The sequence below is a fragment of the Mus caroli genome, unplaced genomic scaffold (assembly GCF_978045245.1).
Source record: "Mus caroli unplaced genomic scaffold, Mus_caroli_1 scaffold_11, whole genome shotgun sequence".
NCBI lineage: Eukaryota > Metazoa > Chordata > Mammalia > Rodentia > Muridae > Mus > Mus caroli.
In genome coordinates this window covers 113,036,779-113,056,740 of record NW_028227266.1, presented here as the reverse complement: position 1 = coordinate 113,056,740, position 19,962 = coordinate 113,036,779, and the positions used below count along the sequence as shown (strand labels likewise).

The 19,962-nt window shown below is 39.8% G+C and overlaps 1 pseudogene; it reads right to left on the bottom strand.

Annotated features, from left to right (window-relative positions):
• Positions 1-19,030: 19,030 nt before the first annotated feature.
• LOC147002158 (bcl-2-related protein A1 pseudogene) lies at positions 19,031-19,416 on the bottom strand (annotated as a pseudogene).
• Between the last annotated feature and the right edge of the window lie 546 nt (positions 19,417-19,962).

Sequence of the window (19,962 nt, the reverse complement as noted above, 5' to 3'; positions counted from 1 at the left end):
CAGATTACACCTTATACCCATCAGAAGGGTTAAGATCAAAATCTCAACTGATAGCAGATGCTGGTGGGCATGTGGAACAAGGGAAACATTCTTCCATTGCTAGTGAAAGTGCAAAGTTTTGCAACCATTCTAGAAATCAATTTGGCAGTTTCTCAGAAGACTGGGATTAGTTCTACCTCAAGACCCAGCTATACTGTCACTCCTGGACATATATTCAAAGGTGCTCCCCTATCCCACAAGGGCACTTGCTGAACTATGTTGATAGCAGCTTTATTTGAAATAACCAGTAACTGGAAACAATCTAGATGTTTCTCAACTGAAAATGGATACAGAAAATGGGGCATATCTAAACAATGGAATACTACTCAGCCATTAAAAAGAAAGACATCATGAACTTCTCCCGCAAGTGGATAGAACTACTATCATGCTCTGTGAGGTAACCCAGACTCAAAAGGACATGCATGGTATGTACTCAGTTATAAGTGGATATTAGCTATAAACTACAGGATAGCCATGTACTAAACACAGACCCTAATAAGCTAAATAACAAGGAGGATATAAAGGGAGATCTTTGAATTTCATTCAGAACATAGATAAAATAGTCACTGGAGGTGGATGAAGGGAGGGAATTGTGGTAGAGGGGATAGGGAGGGGAACAAGGTGTAGGATTGGGTGTAGGCAGAACAAAGGCTGAGAGAATGAGCAGAAATAGGTAGTGGACAGGGAGGTGGTACATTGTAGGGGAAGGTTGCCTAATTGTTTATTGGATCAATAAAGATGGCAGAAGCTAATTGCTGGGTGAAGAAGGATAAGGCGATTTCCAAGCTGGACAAGAAGAGAAGTGGGGTGAGAGGATTGGGAGTCGCACTAGGCAGTGGGATGGATAGGAAGCTTCAGACAGTAAGTCTCTCGGGACACTGATGTACCTTCTACAGCCGCTGGAGGATGGGAAACGATATTCTTTGCCCAGCCCTTGAGTTATCTGGTAGGGTTTAAAATAAAAGTCTCTTGTGTTTTCCTTCCACGGGGCTGGGTGAGATGGCCATTGCAGGCAACAGACATGAAACAAACAGAGACTGGAGTGGGTTGGTGAAGCTAGCTGTGGGAGCTGGGTAAACTTGCCGTTTCTGGCACCAGTCAAGGAGGAATGGGCAGCACTTTCAGCAATACAGGTGTCTGTTCTCAGAGGATAGCCGGGTTCTCTAGAAGCATTAGTTACTGTGGGAGCTGACTGGGTGCCAGGGGAGCATCTGCTAGTCCTAGAGCCTAGCTGGATAAAGCTTGCATTTTTAAAATTAGGTGCAACAGTACATCTCTAGGAGATGTCAGAGTCCTGAGAAGTGGTTTGGGGGAGGCTCCAGGAAGTCTATGAAGGTGGCCCTTGCTAAGACTCCTAGCAGTGGGGCATAGGGATACTGAAGGGGTCACCTCCTTTAGCCAGGTTGGACTCCCAGTGAAGGGAAAAAGACACCAATCTATCCCCAAAATATTCAACCCAAGATTTGTCTTACGAACAAGAAATACAGGGACAAGGATGGAGCAGAGACTGAAGGAATATCCAACCAATAACTGGACCAACTTGACACTCCTCATAGGCAAACACCAATCCCTGACACTATTAATGATACTTTGAAATACTTGTAGATAATAGGACTCTAGCAAAACTGTCCTCTGAGAGGCTCTACACAGCAACTGACTGAGCAGAGACCCATTGCTAGGTATTAGATAGAGCTCAGTAAGTCTTGTGGGAACGATCTTGGAAAGTTGGGGAAAGAATTGAGAGACCCATAGGGGATGCAGACTCAACAAGTCAACCAACAGAGAAACTAACATGGACCCTTAGGGACTCCCCAAGACTGAACCACCAAACAAAGAGCAAGCTCAAGCTGGAATTAGGACCCTGCACATATATAGCATATGTGCAACTTAGTCTTCATGTGAGTACCCAAGAATTGGATTGAGGGATGTCCCTGACTGTTGCCTGATGTGGATGCTGTTCATCTAAGTGGCCTACATTGTTTGGCCTCAGTGGGAGAGGATATGCCTGCCTAGTCCTGCAGTGACTTGATTCAGTTCCAGAGTGGGTTGGTACTGCAAGGGATGGGGGAGGCTCTCCTTTCTCAGAGTAGAAGGGGGCTTTGTAGAGTGGAGCTGTATGAAGGGAAGACTGGTAGCAGGGTTTCTGTGATGAGGATGTGAAATGAATATATAAATTAATGGGGAAAAAGTATTAATATTCAATTCTCAAAGAATTAAAAAAGTAAATTAAAACAACTCTTGCTCTTTTGCTTCTCTTGCTCTTAGCCTTCAATCAAGACTTCTTCACTGATGCTGGACCAAGGTTTGGAGGCAACTGGGCCCACATTCTCCTTTCTCTGCAACTGCCTATGCTAGGGTATGGATGCACATGGCAATTCCTGGTATTTTGAAGTGCCTAGGATTCCAAAACAAATTACTAATGTGTGTACAGCAAGTGTTTCCACATGCTGAGCCTCTGTGCACCTTGTAGCTTATTTTACACAACCATTTCAGGTGAATATTCATGTTCCTTTACATTATTGCTTAAAGTTAGAACATGACACATTTTGTAACTGTGAATAAAAAGGAATAAAATCAATTTAAATTTTTATTTATTTATTTTATTGGTTATTTTATTAATTTACCCCTACCCCAGCTTCTATAGGGGAGCTCCCCTATCCATCCACACACTCCTGCCTCAGCAGCCTAGCATTCCCCTATGCTGGTGCATCAAGCCTCCATAGGACCAAGGGCCTCCTCTCACATTGATGCCAGATAAGGCAATCCTCTGCTACATGTGCAGCTGGAGACATGGGTCCCTCCATGTGTACTCTTTGGTTGGTGGTTTAGTCCCTGGGAGATTTGGGGGTTCTGGTTGGCTAATATTGTTATTCTGCCTATAGAGTTGCAAACCACTTCAGCTCCTTCAGTCTGTCCCCTAACTCCTCCACTGTGGTCTCTGTGCTCAGTCTGTTGGTTGGCTGCATGCATCAATATCTGTATTGGTCAGGCTCTGGAAGAGCCTCTCAGGAGACAGCTATATCATGCCCCAGTAAAGCACAATATTTCATCACACATTTTTATTTTATGGAAGTACATTGCAAAATGGGTGATCTATCTGTGTTCTGAGAATTTATGAAAATACAGTAATCTGATCATTATGGCATTTCTGATTTGTAAGATATATTTGAAAGCCTTTTATTTTTTTTATTTTTTATTTATTTATTTATTTATTTTTATTTTTTTTTGGTTTTTTGAGACAGGGTTTCTCTGTATAGCCCTGGCTGATCCTGGAACTCACTCTGTAGACCAGGCTGGCCTCGAACTCAGAAATCCACCTGCCTCTGCCTCCCGAGTGCTGGGATTAAAGGCGTGCGCCACCACGCCCGGCCTTTTTTTTTTTTTTTAATTAGGTATTTTCCTCATTTACATTTCCAATGCTATCCCAAAAGTCCTCCATACCCTCCCCCTGACTCCCCTACCCACCCATTCCCACTTTTTTGCCCTGGCCCCCTGTACTGGGGCATATAAAGTTTGCAAGTCCAATGGGCCTCTCTTTCCAGTGAAAGCCGACTAGACCATCTTTTGATACATATGCAGCTCGAGTCAAAAGCTCCGGGGTACATTATTAGTTCATAATGTTGTTCCACCTATAGGATTGCAGATCCCTTTAGCTCCTTGAGTATTTTCTCTAGTCTTCCTTTGGGGGCCCTGTGATCCATCCAATAGCTGACTGAGCATCCACTTATGTGTTTGCTAGGCCCTGGCACAGTCTCACAAGAGACAGCTATATCAGGGTCCTATCATCACAATCTTGCTAGTATATACAATGGTATCAGCATTTGGAGGCTGATTATGGGATGGATCCCTGAATATGGCAGTCTCTAGATGGCCCATCGTTTTGTCTCAGCTCCAAACTTTGTCTCTGTAACTCCTTCCATGGGTGTTTTGTTCTCAATTCTAAGAAAGGGCTTGAAAGCCTTTTATTTTATTTTATTTTTTTGTTCATGTCATTAAAATTTATTGAAGTATCTATAACATTCTGATGATAAAACAATGAATAAAGTTCAATCTCTGTCCTTGAGAAATGTTAATTTTTGGTTGGTTCTTTCAAACTCCCTGAATTCTTCCTGAACAGGGAGCCCATTCTCAGAACCCAGATTAGAACGGTATACATCAGTGAAGGGTAAAAACAGTGGGGATGTCTTCTAGCGATGGGCAGTAGCAATGAGCAATCTAGTGCCAACATGCTTGAAGAGCAGCCAAGTCAAGGTTAACTGTTCATGCCAATCATCTCTTCGTCTGAAGAGGGCGCCACACCTCCTTTAGCGCCTGTGCATAGCCAGTAATCCTCAGGAAAGCATAGTGGAGCTCTTTTCTTCATAGAGACTCAGACTCATCTATCTCCCTTAGTCCTATTACCAAGAGCTTCTAAATTTAATAACACAAACGCTCATCTACAAGTAAGAGAAATAAACACTTATCTTGCCACAGGGGGAAGCTGTACCACATAATAGAGCTTGGAAAAAGTGGCTTTAACAGGAATGGTCACTGCCTGAGGTGGCTTGGAGGGCTCCAGGTCTTTCCTTGAATCTACTGTTGGGTGTTTAAAGGCTGGGCTGCTGATACTGCTTACAATCATCCCTTCAGCCGTGTATCTCCTAGGCTTTGAAAGAAGGGGACAAAACAAAATCGATGTTCAAATGTGAGAGGAAAAGGCTCCCTGATAACTTCTCTTCTCCATTCACCCGTCTGAAACCAAACCTGCCCTTTACCACACACTCTGGAGGATTCAGCGGGCAGAACTCTAGTCATTTCCCAGTCCAAGTTCCTTTTATGAGAAAACGCAGGCAAATTTCTGAGTCGACTTTGTTCAGGCAGGTCTCCTTGAGGCAAGGTCATCCTAATTGTCACCCACGTTTTTCTGTCGTCTTGTCAGATGAATCCGTGAAATTCACAGATTAACTGAAGTCCCTCCCTCAGCCATTCTAAATGCCAAATGTTCAAGTATAACAAAAAATTACACATCTGGTAATTCTGCATGTTATTTATAGCCTTTCTGATAGAGGCATAATTGATTCAGAAATGTAATTTACAGATTGGCATCTCCATTTCAAAGCCTCAATTCCATGACATCCACTGAGAGTAATCTCAACGTTTGTTGGGAAGCAGAGATAACAATTGGGAGAGAAGGTTTGCGTGATAGCCTCATGCCTCTGCATAAAGTTTTCCTTGAGCCTTGTCTTTCATTTGCAGAGTGGGCCATATTCCCGCCAGCCACACACTTTTAATTCCACCGGTGATTTATGGAGACATAAATGGAGTGTAAAGTTGATCAACAAACCGTAGAGTGGCGGTAGGCACCTAGGCAAGCTTCTTTTGCCCTCTACTTTTAATCGCAGTCCTCCTAAGAAACCACTCTCTAATTTAACTAGGTAATTGTTCTGTTTCAAAGGCAATGTTTGTTATTTAATGTCAGTTTGAAAACTATTCAAGAATGTTGAAAATTTGGCTTTATCCAGGGATAGTGACAAAAGTGGGTTGTCCCCTTTTCATAATTTCATTCCTCCATTGTTTTAGACCATAAAACTTATGCCTTTTGTTATTTTTTATATATTATTTTATTACGTATTTTCCTCAATTACATTTCCAATGCTATCCAAAAAGTCCCCGATACCTTCCCCCCCCACTCCCCTACCCACCCATTCCCACTTTTTGGCCCTGGCATTTCTCTGTACTGGGGCATATAAAGTTTGCAAGTCCAATGGGCCTCTCTTTCCAGTGATGGCCAACTAGGCCATCTTTTGATACATATGCAGCTAGAGTCAAGAGCTCCTGGGTACTGGTTAGTTCATAATGTCATTGCACCTACACGGTTGCAGATCTCTTTAGCTCCTTGGATACTTTCTCTAGCTCCTCCATTGGGGGCCCTGTGATCCATCCAATAGCTGACTGTGAGCATCCACTTATGTGTTTGCTAGGCCCTGGCATAAAAGAGACAACTATATCAGGGTCTTTTCAGCAAATGATTGCTAGTGTATGCACTGGTGTCAGCGTTTGGAGGCTGATTATGGGATGGATCCCTGGATATGGCAGTCTCTAGATGGTCCATCCTTTTGTCTCAGCTCCAAACTTTGTCTCTGTAACTCCTTCCATGGGTGATTGTTTCCAATTCTAAGAAGGGGCAAAGTGTCCACACTTTCATCTTTGTTATTCTTCAGTTTCATGTTTTTTACAAATTGTCTCTTATATCTCGGGTATACTAAGTTTCTGGGCTAATATCCACTTATCAGTGAGTACATATCATTTGAGTTCTTTTGTGATTGTGTTACCTCACTCAGGATGATGCCCTCCAGGTCCAAACATTTGCCTAGGAATTTCATAAATTCATTTTTTAATAGCTGAGTAGTACTCCATTGTGTAAATGTACCACATTTTTTTATCCATTCCTCTGTTGAGGGGCATCTGGGTTCTTTCCAGCTTCTGGCTATTATAAATAAGGCTGCTATGAACATAGTAGAGCATGTGTCCTTTTTACCAGTTGGGACATCTTCTGGATATATGCCCAGGAGAGGTATTGCTGGATCCTCCGGTAGTACTATGTCCAATTTTCTGAGGAACCGCCAGACTGATTTCCAGAGTGGTTGTACAAGCTTGCAATCCCACCAACAATGGAGGAGTGTTCCTCTTTCTCCACATCCTCGCCAGCATCTGCTGTCACCTGAATTTTTGATCTTAGCCATGCTGACTGGAGTGAAGTGGAATCTCAGGGTTGTTTTGATTTGCATTTCCCTGATGATTAAGGATGCTGAATATTTTTTCAGGTGCTTCTCAGCCATTCCGTATTCCTCAGGTGAGAATTCTTTGTTTAGCTCTGAGCCCCAATTTTTAATGGGGTTATCTTTGATTTTCTGGAGTCCACCTTCTTGAGTTCTTTATATATATTGGATATTAGTCCCCTATCCAATTTGGGATAGGTAAAGATTCTTTCCCAATCTGTTGGTGGCCTTTTTGTCTTATTGACGGTGTCTTTTGCCTTGCAGAAGCTTTGCAGTTTCATGAGGTCCCATTTGTCAATTCTCGATCTTACAGCACAAGCCATTGCTGTTCTATTCAGGAATTTTTCCCCTGTGCCCATATCTTCGAGGCTTTTCCCCACTTTCTCCTCTGTAAGTTTCAGTGTCTCTGGTTTTATGTGGAGTTCCTTGATCCACTTAGATTTGACCTTAGTACAAGGAGATAGGAATGGATCAATTCACATTCTTCTACATGATAACCACCAGTTGTGCCAGCACCATTTGTTGAAAATGCTGCCTTTCTTCCACTGGATGGTTTTAGCTCCCTTGTCAAAGATCAAGTGACCATAGGTGTGTGGGTTCATTTCTGGGTCTTCAATTCTATTCCATTGGTCTACTTGTCTGTCACTATACCAGTACCATGCAGTTTTTATCACAATTGCTCTGTAGTAAAGCTTTAGGTCAGGCATGGTGATTCCACCAGAGGTTCTTTTATCCTTGAGAAGAGTTTTTGCTATCCTAGGTTTTTTGTTATTCCAGATGAATTTGCAGATTGCACTTTCTAATTCGTTGAAGAATTGACTTGGAATTTTGATGGGGATTGCATTGAATCTGTAGATTGCTATTGGCAAGATAGCCATTTTTACAATGTTGATCCTGCCAATCCATGAGCATGGGAGATCTTTCCATCTTCTGTGATCTTCTTTAATTTCTTTCTTCAGAGACTTGAAGTTCTTATCATACAGATCTTTCACTCCTTAGTTAGAGTCCCTCAAAGGTATTTTTTATTATTTGTGACTATTGAGAAGGGTGTTGTTTCCTAATTTCTTTAGGAATTTCCCTAATTTCTTTCTCAGCCTGTTTGACATGACATTGCAGATATAGTACTTCTGTCAGAGTAAAGAGCCATTTTGTCAATCTAACAACTCTACTATGTTGGTACCACACGAAGCAAGAGTTAGCATTGAACAGAAGATCATATGTGGGCTTTTATAAGTCCTGAAGGATGACAGGAAGGGGCTCTGTTCCTCCAGTATCACTGGGTCTACACTGCTAGATTATGACCTACAGGATTCTGTGAGTGCAGGAAAAAGCATTGTCCCTCATCAGACAGACTGCCTCTATCCAGGTTATATACAAACAGAAGACAATATTTCACAGACATTTTTGTGGTTAATCTCAGCTGTCAAATAGATGATATTCAGATACTGGACATGAAAGTATTAGATTATAGCATTTAGTTTAGCTGAGGTGGGATGCAAAATAAACTGTGTGACATTATTACTTAGGAAAGGATCAAGACTATATAAAAAGAAAGTAAGATGAAAACAGGCATTCATTCTTCTGGTTTTTTGTTTGTTTGTTTTGGATTGGGTTGTAGTGTGACTCTGTCACAAATATCTTTCTCTGCGTATAGCTTTACCCTGTTTATGGTCTATAAGCTTAAATTTCATTGAAAAACAAAGCCATTCCTTCTTTAAGATGCTTTATTTACAATATTTTGCCACAACTGGAAAAATAGGTGAGGTAGACATTAAAGCATAGCTACTGCAAGCAAAAGCTTGTATATGAATATATATAAAATATTAAGTGTAAATACAACCCCAGAATTTTAAATGCATTTAACGTCACCTTGCACTCTAATTCAATGGCATGAACCAGTCTGAAGCTGAGGCTTACCTTAGGCAGTGGCACTGGCTGAAAAGATCAAGTGTCTTGGGAAAGACCATATTCAAATGACAAAGTGCACTTCATGACTTTCAAAGCTACCAATTCCCTTAACTTTACTGATATCTTACCCACGTTCTTATTCTCTTCAAGTTCAATGTGTAACATGACCATTCCTAGGATGCTAGCTGCTCAGATCAGACCAGAAATTCTGGTACTTCACTTGAATTCTACCCTCAATCATGAGATATTCAAGAATTATTTCATCAAGGAATTGAGGGAGAAAGTATGAGAGAGTGGTTTACACATACCTGTCTGTACCGTGGGAAGCCTCAATGACTCACATAAGGTAAGCCTCAGCTTCAGACTGGTTCATGCCATTGAATTAGAATGCAAGGTGACATTAAATGCATTTAAAATTCTGGGTTTGTATTTACACTTAATATTTTATATATATTCATATACACACATATATATGATATATATAAATGAACATTATTCATTTGTGTATATATTTATGTATAAATATAGTATTAACTTATCTATAGATTTACATGTTAAACAAAATAATTTTTAGCTACTAAGCATATTTGGACAAAATTATAAAATTCCAACATGATTTTTTGTTTTTATTTCAGTTGTTTTTGTAGATGTGGCCTTGGAGACTGAGGGTCTCTGCGTGACCTGAGGGACTACAGTCGCCTTATGACAAATTCCCTTTGAGAAAGATAAAACTGAGAATGCAGTTTTAATAGGGAATCAAGTCAGTTTCAAGGAGAAAACTCAAACAAACTAACAACAACTGAGTATTTGTGCCTTTGATCTGACTGCTTGTTCCAGGTGCAGTCATCAGAGTGAGACTGGTGCTTTAGGAGGATAACTGCATGTTATGTACAAGGAGTTAGGCATTGAATGGACATCACAGCAATCCCAGATAAAGCCTAAATATAGATGGATATGAAAACACAGAAGGAAAAGCCACATGACTGAGCATGCTGTGTGAGTGTGCTGTCCAATGGGCATCACTCTAATCCTTCTTAGAGCCACAAGCACACAGCCACACCCATGCATTGCCTTCAGACACCAACTCTTCACTACAACACAAAGACTTCCTTCTTAGTTGGTTGAGAAGGACTTCCCATGAGACTCACTAGGCTAGAACAGATCAATCTCTTTAGTGTATACTGTAGGAAAAGCACAGGCATTGCTGGAGTGCCCTGTGATGTCTGTGACATGTCAGAAGACCTCAGCTGCATAGGAGTAACTGTACCTGGAGTCAGGAATGCATTTATTCCAGATCATTGTAGAACACTTGTTTACTCTTCATTCTTATCGACTACATCTCATGGGCAATGTATGGTATTGCCTTAGTGGGATGGAGAGAGATAAGATGCTGTGAGACCCTCTGACTTTTCACCCAAGCTTACAATGATAGCTGCATTCATGTATCAGTGGCCATCTTCCCTGACAGATACAACTGAAGGTACACATAGTCTACCTTTCAACCCAAAAGAAGTTTTGGGATTCCTGGATCAGTAAAGAGGGCCTTCCTCCACCATCCTCACACTGTCACCAGTAAGCAAGTCTTGACCACACAGTGAGTTTCCACCCAGCCTGGGATACAAAGCTAACTGTGCCACAAATTAAAAAAGATAAAATAATTCTTTGCCTGGATGGAGTCTGGGATGCAAATATTATACTCCTTTTCATTCCCTATATTTGAAAACAAAAAGGAGAAAGACTACAAACACTTATTTAGTTTTGTTGTTTTGAGACAGGATCATATGTAGCCCAGACCAACCTAGAACTCACCAAGTAGCAAGAAATGACCTTCGACGTTTGAATCTTCTGTCTCTACCTCCTAGCTCTGGGATTACAGCCATGTCCCATTGTGCTGGATTCAGGCAGTGATAGACACTAGGACCTTGTGCATGGTAAGCAAGTACTCTCCCAACTGAGCTTTATCCCCAGACTGTTCTTGCACATTCTCTGCATCACCACCCTGATATTTTTTAGGTTTATCTAGCAAAAAAAATTGCTCTGCATCTTGTAAGCTCCCAGATTAAAAGGTCCCCAAATATCTATACTGTAATGGGACTAATACAGAAACAGTGAATCAGATGCAGCTCCTTGAAAGTCAGAGGACTCTGGAAATCTCTGAAGATCTTGAAATTAATAGTTGTGGAATCATCAGCAAACCAGGAGAATCATCACCAGTTAGGGGAATTTCCCATGTGAATAATTGACCAAGAAAGTGTCTGCCTGCTGTGCTCAGGGTCAGCTGTGGCACACATGATGTCATGTCATGTCATGTTTCTCATTCTCCCGTTTCCTCCTCTCCTAACCTTACATTCTCATGTATTTCCCACAGTCTCGGGTATTTAGACTTTTCTTGTTCCCCTTCCAGGAATATTCATATTCTTATAGCCAATAGGTAAAGTGGTAACCTCTAACATGATCTATTAACAGGACAGCTAATCATTGGGCAGTTAACGGGCTAACTTGGTAAATATGTTCAAATTCTAAGGTAAAGGAAAAGAAAAAGCTAAATGAAGATAAAAATAGTTGAAATATATAACTATATGTACATAGGTAGAAAGATACATACATGATAGATAATAAAAAGAACTGCAAGCCAGGAAAAAATGATTTATCAGGAAACAGTTTATTCATTCAAATGTAAGAAAAAAGTAATCAGGCCTTAATAGTTGAAAGAGAATTTCACTGAAGCTTAAATCATTAAGTATATGGGGAAACATTTTAAATTAAAAGCAAATAAGGAATTTTGTATTTCAATACATTGAGGTAAACTTTTTTTCAAATAGGTTCTTCTGAAACTATTTTCCTTAGCAATGCTATTATATAAAAATACATATACAAATAAGGATTTATTGTTACAATAGTAATATAGTAATAAGCAAGAAATGCCCAGGTCTGATTATTGATTGGGATAGTGATAATTTGTTAAGTTGGGCTCCTCTGGTTTTGAGAAAACATAAAGCATAAGATAATACACTAAGCTGCTGTGGTTTAACTCCCTTCCAAAGCTCATGTTGAGTCTTAATTGCTAGTTTGATAATATTGAGTTGGAATCTTTAAGAGATACTTTGGTCGTGGGAGTACCCCCTCCATAGCCAAATCAAGTCTATTAACTGAAGAATGATTTTGTTAGGAAAGGTGTGGTCAGCCCTGTATCTTTCCTCCCCCATCCCTTCCTTTTCTTCCTACCTCATTTCCTGGGTACTTCTCCCATATTTCAGCAAGAAGACTCTTAACAGATGCAGCCCGTCAATGCTGGTGCTCTTGGATTCCAGCACTCTCAGACTCCCTAAATGATTTCTTTCTTTTTTTTTTTTTTTATAATTTACTGTGTGAGATATTATAGCCTTACAAAGCAGACTGGCACATAGTACACCAATAATCAAAAAAATTTAAAACCTCTGGATTTTTTGAAAGATATAAGCAGATATACAATCACTTCTCTAGAGATAATTCATTCTAGAGCTGTTTTTGGTGATCTGGGGCTAGAGGTCAATGGTGGAGCATGTGCTTAGCAGCCACAGGTCCTGACTATGTATACCGTTAGAAATACCTTTACTGAGATGGATGGTTAATCAGTAATCTGTATACCTCTGTATATTCACTCTGCCCGTTCACTTTGTCACTAACAACACTATTATTTAAAGCAAGAAGAAAGAAAATGGGAGGGAAGGGAGGGAAGGAAAAGGGAATAGGACCTCTTAGCTCAACTCTTACACTCTTAGTATTCTGCTTACTTGCAAGGGACCAATTTGCTGTCTCCTACTTCTAAAAGGGATTTCTGTTTGTACCTAGGGTAGTTTTAAAAATTATATTTAAACTTCTTGGAACTTCCCATGTGGTCCCATACTTACACAATTCTATTTACATAGTCACAAACTACTTTGATGAGAAAGTATTCTAGTTCTTTTAGTACAGGTATTATTGTCTTCATTTTATTGAGTTTATACTATATTATTACATCATGCTATATTATGTTATACACATTACATAGGAAGTCTTAATTTGGAGTACTTCCTAGATAATTTACCTTAGGATATGCCTCTAATAAGTAGGAAAATTCAGAGTTCAAGTCTCAGATTTTTTTCTTTTTTTTTTTTTTAGAATTAATTTTTTTATTAGGTATTTTCCTCATTTACATTTCCAATGCTACCCAAAAAGTCCCCAATACACCCCCCCCGACTCCCCTAACCACCCACTCCCACTTTTTGGCACTGGCGTTCACCTGTACTGGGGCATATAAAGTTTGCAAGTCCAATGGGCCTCTCTTCCAGGGATGGCTGACTAGGCCATCTTTTGATACATATGCAGCTAGAGTCAAGAGCTCTGGGATACTGGTTAGTTCATAATGTTGTTCCACCTATAGGGTTGCAGATCTCTTTAGCTCCTTGGATACTTTCTCTAGCTCCTCCATTTGGGGCCCTGTGATCCATCCAATAGCTGACTGTGAGCATCCACTAATATGTTTGCTAGGCCCCGGCATTGTCTCACAAGAGACAGCTATATATGGGTCCTTTCAGCAAAATCTTGCTAGTGTATGCAATGGTGTCAGCGTTTGGAAGCTGATTATGGGATGGATCCCTGGATATGGCAGTCTTTAGATGGTCCATCCTTTCGTCACAGCTCCAAACTTTATCTCTGTAACTCCTTTCATGGGTGTTTTGTTCCCAATTCTAAGAAGGGGCACAGTATCCACACTTTGGTCTTCGTTCTTCTTCAGTTTCATGCGTTTAACAAATTGTATCTTATATCTTGGGTGTACTAAGTTTTTGGGCTACTATCCACTTATCAGTGAGTACATATTGTGTGAGTTTCTTTTGTGATTGTGTTACCTCACTCAGGATGATGCCCTCCAGGTCCATCCATTTACCTAGGAATTTCATAAATTCATTCCTTTTAATAGCTGAGTAGTACTCCATTGTGTAAATGTACCACATTTTCTGTATCCATTCCTCTGTTGAGGGACATATGGGTTCTTTTCAGCTTCTGGCTATTATAAATAAGGCTGCTATGACCATAGTGGAGCATGTGTCCTTCTTACCGGTTGGCACATCTTCTGGATATATGCCCAAGAGAGGTATTGCTGGATCCTCTGGTAGTATTATGTCCAATTTTCTGAGGAACCGCCAAACTGATTTCCAGAGTGGTTGTACAAGCTTGCAATCCCACCAACAATGGAGGAGCGTTCCTCTTTCTCCACATCCTCACCAGCATCTGCTGTCACCTGAATTTTTGATCTTAGCCATTCTGACTGGTGTGCAGATTCAATGCAATCCCCATCAAAATTCCAACTCAATTCTTCAAGGAATTAGAAAGGGCAATCTGCAAATTCATCTGGAACAACAAAAAACCTAGGATAGCAAAAACTCTTCTCAAGGATAAAAAAACTTCTGGTGGAATCACCATGCCTGACCTAAAGCTGTACTACAGAGCAATTGTGATAAAATGGCATGGTAGTGGTATAATGACAGACAAGTGGACCAATGGAACAGAATTGAAGATCCTGAGATGAACCCACACACCTATGATCACTTGATCTTTGACAAGGGAGCAAAAACCATCCAGTGGAAAAAAAGACAGCATTTTCAACAAATGGTGCTGGCACAACTGGCGGTTATCATGTAGAAGAATGCTAATTGATCCATTCCTATCTCCTTGTACTAAGGTCAAATCTAAGTGGATTAAGGAACTCCACATAAAACCAGAGACACTGAAACTTATAGAGGAGAAAGTAGGGAAAAGCCTCGAAGATATGGGTACAGGGGAAAAATTCCTGAATAGAACAGCAATGGCTTGTGCTGTAAGATCGAGAATCGATAAATGGGACCTCATAAAGTTGCAAAGCTTCTGCAAGGCAAAAGACACCGTCAATATGACAAAAAGACCACCAACAGATTGGGAAAGGATCTTTAGCTATCCTAAATCCGATAGGGGACTAATATCCAATATATATATATATATATATATATATATATATATATATATATATATATATAACTCAAGAATGTGGACTCCAGAAAATCAAATAACCCCATTAAAAAATGGGGCTCAGAACTGAACAAAGAATTCTCACCTGAGGAATACCGAATGGCAGAGAAGCACCTGAAAAAATGTTCAACATCCTTAATCATCAGGGAAATGCAAGTCTCAGATTTCTGTGTCAGTTCCTGAGAGCAATAGCTATGTGTCAGGTACTTTCTGTACAATGGGGCCTATGCTGAGCAGGAAGGATACAGTGTTGTGTATAAAAATATAGCCCCTCACCTCTCTGGAGCTAATGACCAAGAACTCTTCTTTATTCCATAAAAGACATAGAAAAAGTGTTTCATTGAAGAGTATGGAAGTAGGAAAGTCACTTGAATCAAACTAAATCATGGTTTTCAAAGGCTGAGAACCTGAGTTTCATCTTAGATGCATTCTTGGTTTTTGTGATAGGTCTTACCCACACTTGGTCTTGAAATTATGCTGTGCTCAAGAAATGTTCCTCTAGTTTTTCCCTTTGAGTAGCTGAGACTACAGATACCCAGCTACTAAAATGTATCCCAGTAGCTTTAGGAACTCTCTTTTCCTCTCAAATGCTGACGATAGGGGGAAAAATCATATTAATCTTCTACCAGACATTATGATTTCAACCATACACTTCAAACTGGTAGAGGAGACTGGAGAAAATAATAGTAAATGTAGAAGATTAAGAAAAACAGATGACAGGTTGAAACTAAAAGGACTATATAAGACAAGGAAAGAAAGGAGGAAGGAGGAGAGGGAAGAAAGAGAAGGACTGGAAAAATGAAGAGAGGGATGGAAGGAGTGACATTATCCATCCCATTACAGATAATAATCTCATGTTTTTTCCCTTAGTGCAGCTGAGGTCTATGCTGACTAATTCCTAACTCAAGTGCACCACACAAGTTTTGGAGTCTAAATGTACTTACATTTGCTAAGTGGGAGTTAGGCAGCATTAGTATTAGTGTTAGTATTAATGTTAGCATTTATTAGTAATAACAATAGTATTAAAGTTGTACTGAGTGCTCATTTGTAGGAATTGCTCTGGATCCTTTGTGTGTGAGTAACATATGTGATCCTTGTGCCAACCCTAGTAGATAGGCTTCAGTATGACCTATTTTTACCGAGGAGGAAACAAAGTATAGAGAAGTTACCAAAGTTGTTTCATTCACAGGGATGAAAGCACTGAACCCTGAAATGAAGCCAGCACTGTTTTAATTGGAGTTAGTGCTCTTCATATCTGTGCTGTGCTCCTTTACCACATCTGGCTCTGAAATTCTCATAGTGTTTCCTTGCATGGTTCCAGTGTAATGCAACCATAGGTTTTATGTTTTTTAATTTTTTTATCAGTTTGGTAGTTTCCCTTTTAGAAAAGGAAAAAGTAAAAAATGTAAAATATCCATTTCCCCTTCCTACTGGACCCCCTGACCATTGACATAGACATGGGGCTGTATGTTTTCTACAAAATGAGCCATTCCAACTAAACTAAATCATCAGAGCAGATTTGCCAGTGGCACTGTAAAAAAAGAAAAGGTACCATTTTGCCATGCCTGTGTGGGGCTCACTAGATAGCACTGTTTGCCATTAGCAGAATAAGTGATTTCTTTTAGCTGGAATACAGTATTGAGATTGCTTTAAAATGATCTCAAACACTTCTTGTATTATGTTGACAACATAATCTCCCAGCTGTAAAAGGAAAGATCTGAGAACCTGCATAGGAGCTATGTACAAGGTGTGTGTGTGTGTGAGAGAGAGGGGGGGGTCTTTCATACCTCTAGTAATGTAGAGTTTCCCATATATATATATATACACATATATATATATATATTAATATCTCTGTGACTCCCATATAATGAATGCATTTCTAGAGATTCTAAGAGACCATTCCAAACCATTCATTGATTGGAATTTTAAGAATTCACATAATACCTTAGTAAGGAGTGAGATTTTTGAGTAACAGATACTCTGTCTTGCACATGCTGTGCCAGACAATGGGAAGGAACATAGTGTAAACCTATAGAGCTTGTGAGGCTCTTTGCTCTAGGCTCATTTGTGGCTGCTGGGCTAGAAGACACTTGCCTTCACTTAAGGTGTACACAGTGCAGCAGAGATTTTTCTGACATGTTTTAGCTAAACCCGAATCAGGCCAAGTTAGAAAGAAGAGTACTTGAAAAGGAGGACTGACTTAGGGTAAGACAGCACTAAGCAAGCAGACTTCTAACAAAACAGAAATGGAACAGCCAGTGTTCAATAAAGTCGATTGCACCAAACCTTTAAATACTTGTAGTTAATGAAAACATAAACAAATTTTAGAACATAAGGAACAAACTAAAAATAATCTGCCACATATAAGAATTCTCAGAGTTCTTATAAGTTAATAAATCCATTGAAAACTGGGCAAAACAGGCAATTCTAAGAATTAGTCTGTAAACATGAAAATATGCTCAACATGAAGAGAAGCTGTACTAGTAACCAAGGGGAAAAGAATTAACACAAAATAACTAGGTGTGTGTATTTAGTGTAATAAAGTGGATAAAGTTAATAGATTACTAGGACCTCATACTAGAGTACTTGGACCAAGGGAATACTGGATTCTCTCAACATGCTTCTGGCAGGTTTATAACTTGGTAGAACCACTATGGAAGGGAAACCTCCAGTAATTTCAAAGTGGATATACACCATGAGCAAGTAACTATACAAGCAAATATCCACCCTAGAAATCGCACCTACATGCAGGAAAAGGTCTGGAAATAACTCAAATAAATATACGCCAGCTGGAAGAAACCAGCTCTTCAACAACATGTACATACAGCAAAACATTCTAGGAACTATTTTAATTTTTATTTATGGTGCTAGGTGTGGGATTAGAGATCTTGTTCACCCAATACAGGGACTCCACGATTGATGGACTTCCTCAGACCATAAAATATTCTTTACAATGTTATTTTAAGTGTACCGGGTTGACAAAAGCAGTTACAGAATAAATCTATGTACTATTTGGGTGGGGGAGATGAAGGAGTCCTTCATGTGACCAGAGTTGGCCTTCTACTGATTTACTTTACTGATTTACAAGGTCAAGAAGACCTTGAAGTTTTGGTCTTCTTATCTTTCTTTCCATAGTTCTAGAATGGGCACTTCCATGTATAGTCAAGATACCAATTTTAAAATATTTCCCAGAAAGACTAACCATGAGGCTAAGGATACAGTATACTGATAAAACATATGCTCAGACCATATTAGGCACTAGATTTGATCCCTAGTGACTTTGGGGGGCAGGGGGAGTCTGGTTAGCTACACATGATAGTGTGCTAAGAAAATGGAAAAAAGTGTGTAAGTAATGAATGTACAAAAGCATACACATAGCTGACTAGTACTATACAATGAAGTACATATGAAAGTATTTAATACCAGCTCTTTCTGTACTAGTTCTCGATTGTCATGAGAAACCCTAGCAAAAGGCAGGCGCTTGGGGATCTGCACTGCTGATATTGAAGATATGTTTTTTAAAAATATGGTGCTGTTCTCAAGCCCAGACCTCACAGATAGAATTAAACCTGGAAACACAAATGTTCTCCAACTATAAAAAGAATGGGGGGTGGGGAGTGGTTGGAGAGACGGCTCAGCAGTTTAGAGCACTGACTGCTCTTTCAGAGGTCCTGAGTTCAATTCCCAGCTACCACATGGTTGGTTCAAAGTCATCTGTAATGGGATCTCATAGTCTCTTCAGATGTGTCTGAAGACAGTGACAGTGTACTCACATACATAAAATAAATTGATAAATCTTATTTTAAAAAGCCTTAAAAAAACATTTCCAATAGAGGCCATTGGAAATGACCCAGGGGATTTTTGTTTTAATTTTAACTCAGAGTATCTAAAAATGAGGCATACAAACAGACTGAAGTCTTTGATTGTTACTTTCTTGTTTGTTTTTTATTTATTTATTTATTTTAAAGATTTATTTATTTATTATACATAAGCACACTGTAGCTGTCTTCAGACACTCCAGAAGAGGGCGCCAGATCTCGTTACGGATGGTTGTGAGCCACCATGTGGTTGCTGGGATTTGAACTCTGGACCTTTGGAAGAGCAGTCGGGTGCTCTTACCCACTGAGCCATCTCACCAGCCCTTGTTTGTTTTAATTAGTAAGGAAACTCTTTATTCTTATTCTTCAGTAGAATATACATATATATATATATATATATATATATATATATATATATGTATATGTATATATATATTAATCACACATACACAGTCTCCATTCTGCCATATCCATTCTCCTGTGTTATTCATTATGAATTCTGCCACAAAACTGGAAACTTGTTTGTAAGCACCTACATCATGGGCAATCTGCTCTTGTGGAAGTTTTTTGAGGAGAACACCCCCAAAGGCAAATATAGTCACAATCCTTCCCCAATTAATGATGCCATCTTCAAACTCTTTTTCCATCACTTGGTTGAATATTATTCTGGCAGAATCTATGGATTCCACGTGAAAGTCATCCAAGTATGACTTCAGATTCTTTTCAACTTCCTTCTGAACGGAGAAAGCAACTCTTTGTAGCACTCTGGATGTTTCGCTTGGAGCCGACTCAGAGGCAGGTACCTGTCGGACATACTGAAGATAGTGCTCAGCCAGGGAGTGGATATCCATGAACTCATACTCAGTCATCTTCCCTGGCAGAGCTGACTGGAGCTGTCCACCTAGAGGCCAAGGAGGCACAGACTCCAGAGATAGGTCTTGTCAGGGGAGGAACCCTAATCATATCTGGAGGCTGCTGGAATTTCTGTTTGCATCATGCCACAGCGTCCTTCCTTCTCGTCACTTATGTGCGTGGGCTGTCTGTGAAAGCCAAAGTTCGGACCCTGAAGGAGGAAAATGTTTCAGAGCAATACACCACTTCCTCTTCCTCTTCTGATTCAGTTTAAAAGTCAAAAATGAGAGGATGTGGAGAAACAAGATCCCTGTAAGTAGCTGGGAACTAGAGGCCCTTCAAAGTCACTCTGGCAATAGTACACTTGAGAAGTAGATAGACCAGGTTGAGAGGAGAAAAAGTTAGCTCTTTTCATCAATTTATAATTTCTGATAGAAAACAATCCGGCTTTAAATCCAACTCAGTACATACTTCATTTTAAGTATTCGTTTATTTTTTTCTTTGTATTTGCCTGAGAGTATGTATATGTATCACGTGCCTGAATACCCACAGAACCTAGGAGA